The sequence below is a fragment of the Balaenoptera acutorostrata genome, chromosome 13, assembly GCF_949987535.1.
Source record: "Balaenoptera acutorostrata chromosome 13, mBalAcu1.1, whole genome shotgun sequence".
Classification (NCBI taxonomy): Eukaryota; Metazoa; Chordata; class Mammalia; order Artiodactyla; family Balaenopteridae; genus Balaenoptera; species Balaenoptera acutorostrata.
The window spans coordinates 86,322,345-86,337,758 of NC_080076.1; the positions used below are offsets into that span (position 1 = coordinate 86,322,345).

A 15,414-nucleotide genomic window follows, 5' to 3' on the forward strand; every position below is an offset into this window, starting at 1 on the left:
TGTTTAAAGAAAGAGTCCTTATCTTTTGCAAATAAATACTGAAATATGTGTAGATGAAATTACATGGTATTTGGGATGTGATTCAAAGGAGTCCAACAGGAGAGGGGAAGAGAAATAGAAAAACAGAGGTTACGAATTTTTGATTGTTGTGGCTGGATTATGGGAACAGGGATATTCATTGTCCTATTCTCCCTGTTTGTATATATTTTCCATTATAAAAAGTTAAATAAAGTTGAAAGCAACTTAAATCTGTTATCAGTGGGGAATGAGATAAATTATGGTGTCTCCATTCAATAAAATTCTGTGTACTTATTAAAAAAGAATAGTAGCATTCACTTGTACAGCACTACCTTTGGATCAGGCCCCCACCAAAACACAAAAAATGCACTGGAGTTTGTGTTGGATAATCCCATTTTTGGAAGCTAAAAAAATAATGTATACGCTGTTGTACGTCACTGGTTGGAAATGTAAAATGGCTCAGCCGCTGTGGAAAACAGTTTGGCAGTTCCTCAAAAAGTTAAACATAGAATTGCCATATGACCCAGCAATTCCACTCCAGGTATATACCCAAAAGAATTGAAAATAGGACTCAAACAAATACTTGTACACAAATGCTCAGAGCAGCACTAGTCACAATAGCTAAAAGGTGGTATGATTGTTTATTTTATGTGTCATCATGGCTGGGCCACGGTGCCCAGATATATGTGGTCAAACATTATGCTGGATGTTTTTCTGAAGGTGTCTATTGGAAGAGATTAACATTTTTTTTAAAACTTCTTTATTGGAGTATAATTGCTTTACAATGGTGTGTTAGTTTTCTGCTTTATAACAAAGTGAATCAGCTATACATATACATATATCCCCATATCTCCTCCCCACCCTCCTTATCCCACCCCTCTAGGTGGTCACAAAGCACTGAGCTGATCTCCCTGTGCTATGCGGCTGCTTCCCACTAGCTAGCTATTTTACATTGAGATTAACATTTAAATTGGTGGAGTTAAGCAGAGTGCCCTCTATAATGTGGGTGGGCCTCTTCCAGTAAGCTGAAGGCTTTACTAGAACGAAGACTGACCTCCCCCAAGCAAGAAGGAATTCTGCCTGCAAATGACCTTTGGACTTGACCTCAACATTGGCTCTTCCCTGGGTCTCCAGCCTGCCAGCCTACCCTACCGACTTACCAGTCTTCACGGTTGCATAAGCCAATTCCTTAAAATAAATCTCTCTCTGTATATATATACACCCTATTGGCTCTGTTTCTCTGAAGAACCCTGAATAATACAGGTAGAAACAATTCAAATGTTCATCAACACATGAACAGATGAACAAATTGTGGTATCAACACACAATGAAGTATTATTATTCCATCATAAAAAGGAATGAAGTTCTGATTCATGTTACAGAGTCCATGAACCTCAAAAACATTCTAAGTGAAAGAAGCCAGACATAAGAGGTAACGTATTATTCCATTTATATGAAACATTCAGAATATATAAATCATAGAGACAGAAAGTGGATTAGTATTTTCCAAAGACTGGAGATGGGGGAGAATAGGCAATGACTGCTTAATGGGTACAGGGTTTGTTTTGGGGGTGAAAAAATGTTGGAACTAGATAGAAGTGGTGTTTGCACAACAACGTATTATGCTCCTGAATTGTACCTTTTTTTTTTTTTTTGGCCATGCTGTGTGGCATGGGAGATCTTAGTTCCCTGACCAGGGATCAAACCCGTGCCCCTTGCAGTGGAAGTGTGGAGTCTTCACCACTGGACCGCCATGGAATCCCTGAATTGTACACTTTAAATGGTTACTTTATGTGAACTGTAACTCAGTAAAAAACATGTATATGCATTTTAGAAATCTGGAAGATAAGAATATGTGCTCTGGAGTTAGGCTGCCCGGGTTTAAAGTTAATTCTCTCACTTATTGGCTGCAAGATCTTTAGGCAAGTTACTTCCCTCTTTAAGGTTCAATTTCCTCACGTGTCAAATGGAAATGATATTACCCATGTTATTCTAATATGAAGGCAAAATTGTAATAGGGAAGAACTTCTGCATTCTATTACAAGTTAATCACTAAAGGGATTTTGCCTATAAGTTTAAATTATGCATAATGGCCCATCTCTGGGAACCCTGCCTCCTGTGTAATGAGTGTTAAGCTAAAATACATTGGTTTAAGATGTAGAGAACAAAGGTATGGACGCCAAGGGGGGAAATTGGCGGCGGGGAGTGGGGGTGGGCGGGGTGGTGGTGGTGGTGGTGGTGGGATGAACTGGGAGATTGGGATTGACATATATCCATTAATATGTATAAAATGGTTAACTAATAAGAAAAAAATAAAATAAAATAAAATACATTGGTTTAGCTCACAAGAAACCTCCTGACCAGGCTCACCTATGAATGGCTGCAGGAAGAAAGAAATTAACACATCCCCTCCCAAGTCTGACCGGAACCAGGACTTTACTCCCTCCGCTTTTAGTATAAAAGAAGCATGAATTCTAACTCAGGGAAGATGGTTCTTTGGGACTTTAGTCCACCATCTTCTCAGTCTGCTGGCTTTCCAAATAAAGTCGCTATTCCCTGCCCCAACAATTCGTCTCTCAGTTTATTGGCCTGTTGTGCGGTGAGCAGTACGAGCTTGAACTGAGTAACAAAAATGAGTTAATCTATGTAAAGTGCTTACAGCAGTATACAACATAGAGTAAATGCTATATATGTTTTAGTTAATATTCCTATTAATATCATTATATGTACCAAACTGTTAATAGCACTCTGGAGAGGGGGAAATTTTGGTTTTTTACTGTACACACTATGAATGTTTTGTAATATTTTTTTTTATTTATTTATTTTAAAAATTTATTTATTTATTTATTTATGGCTGTGTTGGGTCTTCGTTTCTGTGCGAGGGCTTTCTCTAGTTGTGGCAAGCGGGGACCACTCTTCATCGCGGTGCGCGGGCCTCTCATTATCATGGCCTCTCTTGTTGCGGAGCACAGGCTCCAGACACGCAGGCTCAGTAGTTGTGGCTCACGGGCCCAGTTGCTCCGCGGCATGTGGGATCTTCCCAGACCAGGGCTCGAACCCATGTCCCCTGCATTGGCAGGCAGATTCTCAACCACTGCGCCACCAGGGAAGCCCCTGTAATATATTTGTAATAAAAGAGAGGTATACTTAAATGTATTGTAATATGACTCTCAGAATGTCAGGGGGCTGGGACTTCCCTGGTGGTGCAATGGTTAAGACTCCAAGTTCCCAATGCAGGGGGCCTGGGTTCGATCCCTGGTCAAGGAACTAGGTCCTACATGGATGCCACAACTAAGGAGCCTGCCTGCTGCAAATAAGACCCAGTGCAACCAAATAAATAAATATTAAAAAAAAAAAAGAATGTCAGGGGGCTTTGCGCCCGTTATACGAGGGCTAAACAAAGACGGGTTTCACTGTAAACCTGACAAGTTCCTGCCCCATCATGATAAAATTGTATCATCTTTGTAAATTAATCCTCCTCTATATTGAATATTTATGGGCCTCTTGTGGCAGAACTTGTGTCCCTTGTTAGTCCTGTGTTGCAGGAAGGGCAGGAAGGGCAAATGACCTCATGAAACATCAAGCTTTTTGGAGAAGCAGAACAGGTTGCTTTTCATTAACCTCTGTCATGTCTGCTCCTTCCCTATCATCTCAGTTCCCCCATCCTTCTTCCTTTGAGCAGGGCTTCTGGGATCAAGAGCTTGTCTGATGGGGTAGTTCTATGCTGTATGGGTCTTCCCAGCATCTACGTGCCCTCCTTTTGGCATTGGCACCCGGATTTCCTTTGCTGACTGCTCCATCCCCGAGGTTTGACCATCTCTGAGGTTTGGGAGGGTCTGGCTCTAGGAATGGACATCTGGCAGATCAGATCGTTTCATCCCTGTGGCCACTGTGACTGGGTCAGGTGGGCACAGGACTCAAGGGACTGATGACTCCACTTGGGTTGATCTAACAAAATACCACGGACCGGCGGCTTATAAACAACAGGTTATTTCCGTGATTATGTCTCACAGTTCTGGAGGCTGGGACGTCCAAGATCAAGGTGCCAGCAGAATCACTAGTGAGTGGCCACTTCCTGTTGTCTGCTCTCTGCGTCCTCACATGGCGGAAGGCAAGGGAGCTCTCTGGAGTCTCTTTTGTTTTATTTTATCTGAGACATCAGTGGTTGAATGGATGGGGGAGCTTACGTGTCTGAAGCAAGTTGCTGGAGCGATGCCCCACCACGTGCAGCGCATGGCAGGCAGGACTTGGTGGCCAGTCTTCGCTCTCAAGGGGGAGGGGAGATGACAAATTATAGGGGAATTGACGTCAGGTGGGCTCATTTGCTACCAGGGAAACCAGTAGAGGGGTACGCCCCTCACTGCCCCTTCGATACGCTATCGCTATCTGGGACCTGGGGCAAGTACACAGGAAGGTCAGTCATGTGAGTAGGGTGCAGGTGAAGCAGGCCCTTGTCGGGGTCTCTTTTGTAAGGACACTAGTCCCATCATGAGGGCGCCACCTTCATGACCTAATCAGCTCCCAAGGGCCCCACCTCTTAATACTATCATCTTGGGAGTTAGGATTTCAACGTACAGTTTTGGGGGGGACACAAACATTTGATCTATGGCAGATACCAACCTGAGTTGTTTGCTAGAACCACTGGAAAAGATAATCTTTCTTCTGGGATTGCGAAACTAGTAGTAAATTTGGGGAAGTATTTGGAGAGTATGACAACAGCATAGGGGAGGAGACAAAGCATGAAAAGAGACAGTTTCTTTTTTAAAAACGTTTTCTTTTTTTTTTTAATTTTTGGCCTCGCCGTACAGCATGTGGGGTCATAGTTTCCCGACCAGGGTTCGAACTTGTGACCCCTGAATTGGAAGTGCAGACTCCTAATCACTGGACTGCCAGGGAAGTCCCCTAAAAAACTTTTAAATTTGAAATAATTTCAAACTTACAGAAAAGCTACGAGAATAGTACAAAGTAACTCCCCTACCTGTACCCAGAAGTATCAAGCATAAGCACTTTTCACTTTTGCTTTATAATTTTCTGAGAGAAGTAGTTGTTTAAAAAAAAATTGTATTGACGTATAGTTGATTTACAATGTCGTGTTAATTTCTGCTGTACAGCAAAGTGACTCAGTTATACATACATATATTCTTTTTCATATTCTTTTCCATTCTGGTTTATCACAGGGTATTGAGTATTGTTCCCTGTGCTGTAGAGTAGGACCTTGTTGTTTATCCATCCTATATATACTAGTTTGCATCTGCTAATCCCAGGCTCCCCATCCTTTGAGAAAGGTAGATTCTTTTTTTTTTTAAATAAATTTATTTATTTATTTATTTATTTATTTTTGCCTGCGTTGGGTCTTCGTTGCTGTGCGTGGGCTTCCTCTAGTTGTGTCGAGCAGGGGCTACTCTTCGTTGCGGGGCGCGGGCTTCTCATTGTCGTGGCTTCTCTTGTTGCCGAGCACGGGCTTTAGGCGCACAGGCTTCAGTAGTTGTGGCACGTGGGCTCAGTAGTTGTGGCTCGCGGGCTCTAGAGTGCAGGCTCAGTAGTTGTGCACATGGGCTTAGTTGCTCCGCGGCATGTGGGATCTTCCCGGGCCAGGGCTCGAACCTGTGTCCCTTGCATTGGCAGGCGGATTCTTAACCACTGCGCCACCAGGGAAGCCCCTGAGAGAGGTAGATTCTTGAGTATGTTATTTTATCTCTAGAATCCAGCTATTCCTGAAACTGGAATCCAATCCTGGATTCTTAAAATTTTTTCAATAAAAAAATTTTTTTTTTTCTCTAGCTCTCTGTCTCTCTGCCCTGGGAGCAGCTCTCCTGCCACAGCTCTTCATCCCCTGAAAATGTACATTTGCACGTTTGTCTCCACCTCCTTCTAGGTCAGGAGAACCTCTAAGCTGCTGAGCCCATCGCTGTCTGCAGTGGCGCTGAAATGAACAGAGACGCTGACAGATGAGACCCTCAGCAGCTTGGCAGCCCCATGTCCCCTGACTTCGCTTACTCTTAGCAGCAGCTTCCAAACCAGTGCCCCCCAGCTTTTTTTTTAAACTTTTTATTTTATGTTGGAGCATAGTTGATTAACAATGTTGTGTTAGTTTCAGGTGTACGGCAAAGTGATTCCGTTATTCTTTTTTTTTTGCAAAGATGGTACAAGAATCCCCGTTTACTCTTTTATTTATTTTGTTTTTTGGCCGCGCAGCACGGCACGTGGGATCTCAGTTCCCCGACCAGGGATTGAACCCGCGCCCCCTGCAGTGGAAGCGCAGAGTCTTAACCACTGGACCGCCAGGGAAGTCCCTGATTCAGTTATACATATACATTTCAGTGCCATTTCAAGGGACATCAACTCAGCAGCCAAGTTCACTGGCCCTGAGGCGGCCACGGGAGGTGGCTGGCTCTGGGGCTGGAATCAGGACTGTTCGGGAGCCTCACCATTGGTTATGCCAGGAACTCTTCTCTGAAGCAACGGCTCTTCTCCTACACCATTCTGGCCTTTGCCCTCTCGGAGGCGATGGGGACCTTTTGCCTGATGGTGGCCTTTCTCATCCTCTTTACCATGTGAAGGAGCTGTCTCCACTTCCTATAGTTCTTTCTCCTGTGTTTCTCTGCCCTGTATGTTCCTTTTCCTGTACCTCCCCAGGCAGCCTAGGGAAATTGGTTGGCTCAGGGTTTGACAGAGAAAAGACAAATAAATACTGTATTAATTTAAAAATATGTTTTTTTCTAAACCAGTTTAAACATCAAAGATCCAAGCGAAAGGTACCATCTTGCCCTTGAGAAAATAATTCTCAAAGGCTATCTGTCCTTCAAGAGAGAAAGGTAACAAATACAAACTCTCTTTTCAGAAAAGAATAAATGTTTTCAATTTAGACCAGAGCTAACAGATGAAAATTGTATTAGTTTTGAAGATAGTTCATGTAGCTTGGGAATAAACTGAGCCCAATTCACTTGTCAGTTCTCATCCATGTGTGTCTCAATCCACTGGTATGTTGAAATCAGTTTTTATTTCTTACTTATTTACTTTTTTTGGCCACACCACACAACTTGTGGGATCTTAGTTCCCCAACCAGAGATTGAACCCGTGCCCCCTGCAGTGAAAGTGAGGAGTCCTAACCACTGGACTACCAGGGAATTCCCTGAATTCAGTTTCATGTATGGCATGTGTCTGGTAATTTATTGCTAATATGGAAGTATTAGAGTTTAAAATTTTATTTACTTAAGCAGATGAGACAGATTGAAGGTTAGCCCTATGTTTCTCTTTGGACTGGGCCTTGTTCTAAGAACTCCAAAATGCCTTCTTGAGGGGGAAAGAAAGGAATCAAACAACAACCCATTTAACCTGCCATAGTCCATGGCCACCTACCTTATGTGTGTATTGTAATTAGTTGCGAAAATCACAAATTATTATAATGATTTACATCCTTGCAGTCATTTGGAGGTGTCATCAAAATGTAGATTTGTTTATGAGATTGTGCTCTGCAAGGGCATAAAATCCATTGGGTATATCACAGTGGGGGGAAAATGTTAGGAAACATTGGGTAGAACAGGTCTTAACAAACCCCTGTAAGGGCTGCACTAGCCCTAACCCTATGTGTCCATCAGAACTAATTTGAAAATGACATTCCAGTTCAAACTGGCCTGAGCAAAAATGGGAATGTGTTGACTTTTATCCAGAAAAGTTGAGGGTTAAGGCTGACCTCAGGTGTGGCTGGATTCTCTGTCTCTCAAATCTGCTCTCCATATTGACTTTATTCTCAAACCACAGCGGGGTGGGACTTCTCTGGTGGTCCAGTGATTAAGATGCTGTGCTCCCAACGCAGGGGGCCTGGGTTCGATCCATGATCAGGGAACTAAGACCCGACGCAGCCAAATAAATAAATAAGTAAACAAACAAACAAAAAACCCCACATGGTGACAAGATCGCTGCCAGCAGCTCTAGTGTGAATCCTCTGAGACTCAAGTCCAGTGGGAAAGAGAGAGCCTCTTTTCTAGAAGCTCCTTCAAAAGTGTGCTGGGATTCACTCTGATTGATCTACCCTTGAATCAATTAATCGCTGTTACCAGCAGGACACCATGTGCTGATTGCCTTAGACCTGGGTCACAGGCTCCACCTCTGAATGGGGGTGTTGTGACGGTTCGATCGGACCACATGGGTCGAGTGTGGGGAGGAGATGAACACTTCCAAGCCAAGATGGACCTTTTACAGGGAGGAGATGCTAGAAAGACAGTCAACAAATATCCACTCTGCCCCAAGTGACCATCTTGAAAATGCCCAGAAAGAACCAGATGAAAGAAAATGTCTGGCTAAGGGCCAAGCCAGCCCCAAGAGTGGAAAAATAAAACCCATGATTTCCTGAGAAAATAGATGATGTTATGACAAAGCATCACGTGTGGTAAGAAGTCACTTCTCATTCAGGGAGCCCAGGGATAACGCTTTCATTCTCTTTGACAGAAGTCTTCTTGAGGCAGGAGATAGATGGGCCCCAGGTTAGACATTTACAACTGGCCTCCCGCTTAACTTTTCATGAGGCAGAAAAAAGTGGGCTTCAGGCCGGATACTTACAACTAGACTCCTGTTTGCATTTCCTGAGACAATTTAGCCAGTGGGGACAAAACAAGATGACTGGCGAGAAGGAAGACAAAAGACCCGTAAAACTGCCCCTTTATAAAGGATTTAAACTTCCCCAAAGCGCGTCTCTCTCTGAGTTCGCCCGTGCGTCTGTCTTTCCGTGTGTACGTCTTTCCGTGTGTACTTTGCTTTTCCAATAAACTTCTTTTCTCTTTACCTTCTGCCTCCTTGCCTGAATTCATTCTTGACAAGACAGGCAAGAACTAGGGATCCAGGTCCTAGCCGCTGGCCCCTGTGGTCTAGTGGTTAGGACCCCGGGTCCAGGAACTAAGATCTTGCTTCTAGCTACTGTTCGCTGTTGCTTGATGCAAGCTGCCGCTTACTGCTGCGTGCATCCGAAATCATTCTCAGAAAATGAGTGACAAAATGCTCCTTCCTCCATGCTTCATCTGAATGACAGGTCTCACGTCACTTCCCCATTGTCTCTTAGCCAGGTCTCAACCTTTGTCCCCTTCCTTCACACATGCTTTGCTGGACCATGGGTTCCCCTCTTGTGTTAAAGGAAATGATACCCACCAGGGTTCTTGGCCTTCCCCAGTCAATAGAAATTGATCAGAGGCCACACAGGAAATTCAGGCAAGGCTTTACTGGGGCTCCTGCAGCAGGGGAAGCGAGAACAATTAACAGTTTCCCTTGCTTGCTCACTCCCGGAGTGGGAGGTAAGCGGGTTCCTTATATGGGGTGAGGGTAGGGGTGTGTCCAGGGGTCTGGCTGGAGGGGTGGCTGAGGTTTTCTGCCCACCCCTTAGGTGGTGCTGAGGGCAGGGGGCATGTGCAGTACCCTGCTTTTGCTCCTGGACACCCTGTTTCTGCTCCCAGCTCTTCAGAAGTGGCAGTTGGGATTTTTTTTTGGTCTTTTTGTAACTTTTGTCCAGAATCTGCCCCAACTGTGCATACCTGCAGTTATTTTTTAGTCCCTTAGAGTTTCTTCTTTTTTTTTTTAATGAGCACATTTTTTTAGAGAGCTCATTTTATTTATTTAAAAATTTTTATTATTTATTTATTTGGCTGCATTGGGTCTAAGTTGCTGTGTGCCTACTTTCTCTAGTTGCGGCAAGCACGGGCCACTCTTCATTGTGGTGCGCAGGGTTCTCATTGCGGTGGCTTCTCTTGTTGCAGAGCACAGGCTCTAGGAGCGTGGGCTTCAGTAGTTGTGTCACGCGGGCTCAGTAGTTGTGGCTGGTGGGCTCTAGAACGCAGGCTCAGTAGTTGTGGTGCAGAGGCTTAGTTGCTCCGCAGCATGTGGGATCTTCCCGGACCAGGGCTCAAACCCGTGTCCACTGCATTGGCAGGCCGATCCTTAACCACTGCACCACCAGGGAAGTCCCTCCCTTATAGTTTCTTTGTATTTTGTTGCTGGAGGAGAGGTTTGTCCAGGTACAAGCATTGCAGCACTGCAGCAAAGGGTCCCAGGTCCCAGGCCAGTCTCAGAAATACCTGGCTTCCTGATAGTATCATTTAGGAATGCATTCTGTAGTATTGGTATAATAGAAAACCCTAGTGTATTAGTTTAAACAGTCTGGGGGTGGGGGGCGGGGGTAGGGATGGGTTGTGTTTGTCTTTCACAATAGGAAGCTCTGGAAGGAGGATAGTCAGGAGCTGATATGGTGAGTCAGCAATGCTATCCAGAACACAGGCTATTTATGTTTCCAGTCCAAGATCCTTAGCATACGCACCTGCATTCTCAGGCTTGCAAGATGGTTGTAATCCGTCCTCACGGTTGCAAGATGGCTTATGTTCATGTTTCAGTTGGAAAGAAGACAGAAAAGTCAAGGGTTTTTTTGTTTTGTTTTCTTTTGTTTTTAAATGAGGCCTTGCCTTTTTATTTGAGAAGTGTTAAGTGATTTTTTTTTTTTTTTTTAAATAGGGAATTCCCTGGCAGTCCAGGGGTCAGGACTTGCACTTTCATTGGGGGCCTGGGTACAATCCCTGGTTGGGGAGCTAAGATCCTGTAAGCTGCGTGGCGTGGAAATAAAAAAGCATGACTAATCCAATTATAACTAAACATGTATTAAAGGTTTTATTTCACTTCTTAATTAATAAGGGAATTAGTAGATGTGAAAACCAATTCAAAGGAGAATTTTAAAAAACATACATACATAGGCAATCATATCCACATACATAAGCAATCAGAAATGTTGAAATGGGGACTTGCCTGGTGGTGCAGTGGTTAAGAATCCACCTGCCGGGGCTTCCCTGGTGGCACAGTGGTTGAGAATCTGCCTGCCAATGCAGGGGACACGGGTTCGAGCCCTGGTCTGGGAAGATCCCACATGCCGCGGAGCGGCTGGGCCCGTGAGCCACAATTACTGAGCCTGCGCGTCTGGAGCCTGTGCTCCGCAACAAGAGAGGCCGCGATAGTGAGAGGCCCGCGCGCCGCGATGAAGAGTGGCCCCCGCTCGCCGCAACTAGAGAAAGCCCTCGCACAGAAACGAAGACCCAACACAGCCATAAATAAATAAATAAATAAATAAATAAATAAATTTAAAAAAAGAATCCACCTGCCAATGCAGAGGACGCGAGTTCAAGCCCTGGTCTGGGAAGATTCCACATGTCGTGGAGCAACCAAGCCCGTGTGCCCCAACTACTGAGCCTGCACTCTAGAGCCCACAAGCCACAACTACTGAAGCCTGCGTGCCTAGAGCCCGTGCTCTGCAACAAGAGAAGCCACCGCAGTAAGAAGCCACGCACCGCAACAAAGAGTAGCCCCGCCTCTCCACAACTGGAGAAAGCCCCCGCGCAGCAATGCAGACCCAACGCAGCCAAAAATAACAAAACAAAACACATTAACAGGACTTCCCTTGTGGCGCAGTGGTTAAGAATCCACCTGCCAATGCAGGGGACACGGGTTCAAGTCCTGGTCTGGGAAGATCCCACATGCCGTGGAGTAACTAAGACCGTGCACCGCAACTACTGAGCCTGTGCTCTAGAGACGGCGAGCCTAGAGCCTGTGCTCCACAACAAGGGAAGCCACCACAATGAGAAGCCTGCACATCGCAACGAAGACCCAACGCAGCCATAAATAAATAAATTTTTTAAAAAAGAAAAAAAGAAATGCTGAAATGAATTTACAAGTAGATGGAAAACTAGTCAACAGAGAAATAATCAATTAGAGCTCCACCAGACAAAAGTCATTTGCATCTCTATGGACAAGAGCAAACTGCATTACTATCAGTTTTCTACAACTTACAAAATTGTAAAATAGCTCAAAGACAATGAAAGATAACACTAAACAGAATGATAAATAGGACACCCAATATTCTTTTTTGTCCATTTAAAAATCTTTCACAATGTTTCCCAAGAGAAAGCATGCCCTATCTCAGCATCCACCTACATCTCATTGACCAGAACCGCATCACATAGCCTCCTTCACTGCATGCGAGGCTGGGAAATCAAGTATCTTTAGCTGGACACACTGCTATCTCCAGCAACACAGGATTCTGTTAGTAAGGAAGTCTGCCTCACCTATACACCCACTTGATGTGTTAAGGGCACTAGTTTTTTTTTGGCGTCGTTGGGTCTTTGTTGCTGTGCGCAAGCTTTCTCTAGTTACGGCGAGTGGGGGCTACTCTCTGTTGCAGTGCGCGGGCTTCTCATTGCGGTGGCTTCTCTTGTCGCAGAGTACAGGCTCTAAGTGCGCGGGCTTCAGTAGTTGTGGCGTGCAGGCTCTCGAGCATAGGCTCAGTAGTTGTGGCACACTGGCTTAGTTGCTCCGCGGCATGTGGGATCTTCCCGGACCAGGGCTCGAACCCATGTCCCCTGCATTGGCAGGCGGATTCTTAACCACTGCGCCACCAGGTAAGTCCCTAGGGCACTAGATTTTAAAATAATTTTTAGCACATGTATGAGGATGGCTGGAGTAAACATCTGTTGGTTTTGATACTTCAGCATCATTCCCTCTTCTATTTATAGTTCCTCAAATTTCCTTTGGGATGTACCCTGTCTCCACTCTCCAAACCCAGCTCCAAAAATGGACACTTTTAACTCAGGGCTTGTCTAGTTATGGTGATTGATTTAGGAATGGACACGATTGGAAACAACCCAATCAGATTCAACTTTTGGACTTTCATTGGAACAAAACTGTAACTTACTCTAGAAAAATAGTAATACTTAAGCCTGAAAGCTATTTAGTCAACTTCCCAACAGTCCTTGGTCCTCAACTGGATTCCTGTATTCTTCGCAATAATTCCACTGCCTCTCGGGGTCTGTGGCTTCCTGATGAGAAACCACTGTTATGTGTCTTTATTTAATGGGTTGTTCCTCCTTTTAGTACCTGATTGCTGACAGGTTGTGACGTGTGCGCTAGGAAGTGTAGCTCTGGGTTTGAATGCCAGCAATGTCAGGCAGAGTCCACCGAGAAAACAGCACCCCATCTAAGTATTTAAAGCAGAGGAGAATTTCATTCAGGGGATTGGTAACACGGGGAATGGAACTGTTGAAAAGCTAAACAGAGGTGGTGAGGCAACTCGTAGATTAGCAGTAGCAAGAAGCCATCGATCACCACTGGTAGGCTAGAGACTAGATCCAGGGAGGGCACTATGTTACAGGAGCCCAGGGGCTGGGATCCCTAAACAATGCAGGGGGAGAACCAGCTACCTACTGCCAGAGAGGCTGCTTAAGGGGGTGGGGAGGTCTCACTGCTGTTTCCCATTAGCTTAACCTAGATGGAAGCTCAGGAACAGGAAAGCCTGGGCATTCAGTCATAGGGATCAGCACCCCCTTCCCTACAAAGCAGAGCAGGAAAAGGGTGAGGGAAAGAACTGAGAACATTGGGTCTACTACACAGGACTGGCCACTTATCCATATTTCATCACATCTAAGATGCCGTTGGTTGTAAGATGCAGCATTATTTTATGCATCACTAAGAGAGAAAAATGCTGCCAAATAAACTATGCCACAGTGCTAAGACTCCATCCATTGCAAAGCATCTTGATATTGTAACAGGGAAGAGCCAAATCTGACTACAAGTTGGACCTGTTTCTTTTACTTTAACCTTTGCTTTCTGCTGCTTTTGTTCACTAAAAGGATACTATCTATACACAATGGCCTGCCTCAGGGAACCCTGCCCCTTTGCATGACTGTTAAACCAAAGTGCCTTTGTTCAGGGAAACATCCGGCCCCTGTCCACCTGTGGATGGCTGCAAGAAAGAAGAAATTAACACATCCCCTCCCTCAGGCTGGCCATTCCAGGGGACATTCGCAAATCTTACGGCCTTTTCACTTTACTTCCTCATCTCCTCCCCACTCTCTGTTCTGTAAAATAAACTGGCCTCCAAACCCCAATAAGATGGTTATTTTGAGACAGTAGTCTGCTGTCTTCTTAGTCTGCCAGCTTTCGGAATAAAGTCGTATTCCCTGCCTCAACACCTCGTCTCCGATTTATTGGCCTGTCGTGTGGCGAGCGGGGCGAGCTTGTACTCAGTGACAATATGAAAGATGTGAAAATGTGAAAAATGTGTGTCTTAAGATCAATAACATGCTATTAGCTGTGTGATCTTAAGAATAGGTGAACTTAATTCATCCCATCTTTGAGCTTCCATTTTACCACCCACCTGGGAATTAGAGACAATCCTTACTTTGTAGGGATTTTGTAACTAAGACTGTTAAATTCAGTGAGATTGGGGGTTTTGTCTCTTGTTCACTGTTCCCCAGTGCCTAGCACAGTGCGTGGCACATGGTAAGAACCCAAGAAAGTTTTGTGAAATGAATCCACCTGGACTCTATCTCCAAATGAGCAGGTTCTTGGCACATAGTGGGAGGTGAGTATCAGCAAATGGAAGATATTATTACTGGAATCAAATAGGCTCTGGAACAAGATCTTCTTTCACGAATGTCATTTAGAATTGACTCTCTTTTGTGAGGGGGGGAACCCCCTCTTTTATTTAAGAAAGATACTGACTTAAAAAAATGCACAACGTGAGAGTTGCGAGCTAAGTTTTATTTGGGGCAAAATGAGGACTGCAGCCCGGGAGACAGCGTTTCAGAGAGCTCTGAGAAGCTGCTCCGAGAAGGTAAAGGGGGGAGGCAGGTTATACAGAAGTTTTGTAACAAAGGGCAGGTAGTCTGAACATCAAAAGATTATTGTTAATTAAAGAAAACCAGATATGTCTAGTTAAGGAATTTAGCGCTTTTCTCTGTATGGGAAGATGCAAGAGTCTGGGCTCACTGAAATCATTCCTTTGATATGCACCTCAGCTATCTGGGGCCAGTATCCTGTGTTTTCACATCCTGAGTTTCCTCAGGGCTCACCGCAGGGAGTGGCTGCAGTCTGATGGCTGCTAGACAGCAGGTAGGCAGGTGTTCTTTTGCTTCCTGAGTTCCCTCAGGGTTCACCAGCTCACCGTCTGGTGGTGGCTGCAATCGCTGATGACTGTGACAGCCTTTCTCTACCAATGTGACAGGAAATATTCCATTTATCATCAGGTTTTCACACATGGTGTGTCTTAGCTTTGCTTCCATTTAGTTGTTTCATTTTGGGAAAAACCCTTCATATCCATCCTCAGCCTGAGTCCCATTTGTGAAATGGGAATAACACTACAACACTTGCAGAGCTATGAGAGTTAGGGAAATGGTGACCAAAAAGAGCTTTGTAGATGGTGGAGGTTGTTCTTTTCTATTTTGCTTTATCCTCCACTCATATCTGCCTCATTCCCCTCCTTCCTTTGCAAACTTCTCTGCCACCACCACTACCACCCTTAAATTTTGTGCTCAAAACTGCACACGAAGCCATCCGGCATAATCTGCACTGGAGACTGTGGCCTCTTCTCTGAAG

General features: G+C 44.8%; 1 pseudogene; it reads left to right on the plus strand.

Moving 5' to 3' along the window:
- Positions 1 to 5,815: 5,815 nt before the first annotated feature.
- Positions 5,816 to 6,576, plus strand: LOC103011487 (ATP synthase F(0) complex subunit C2, mitochondrial-like; annotated as a pseudogene).
- Positions 6,577 to 15,414: the final 8,838 nt, after the last annotated feature.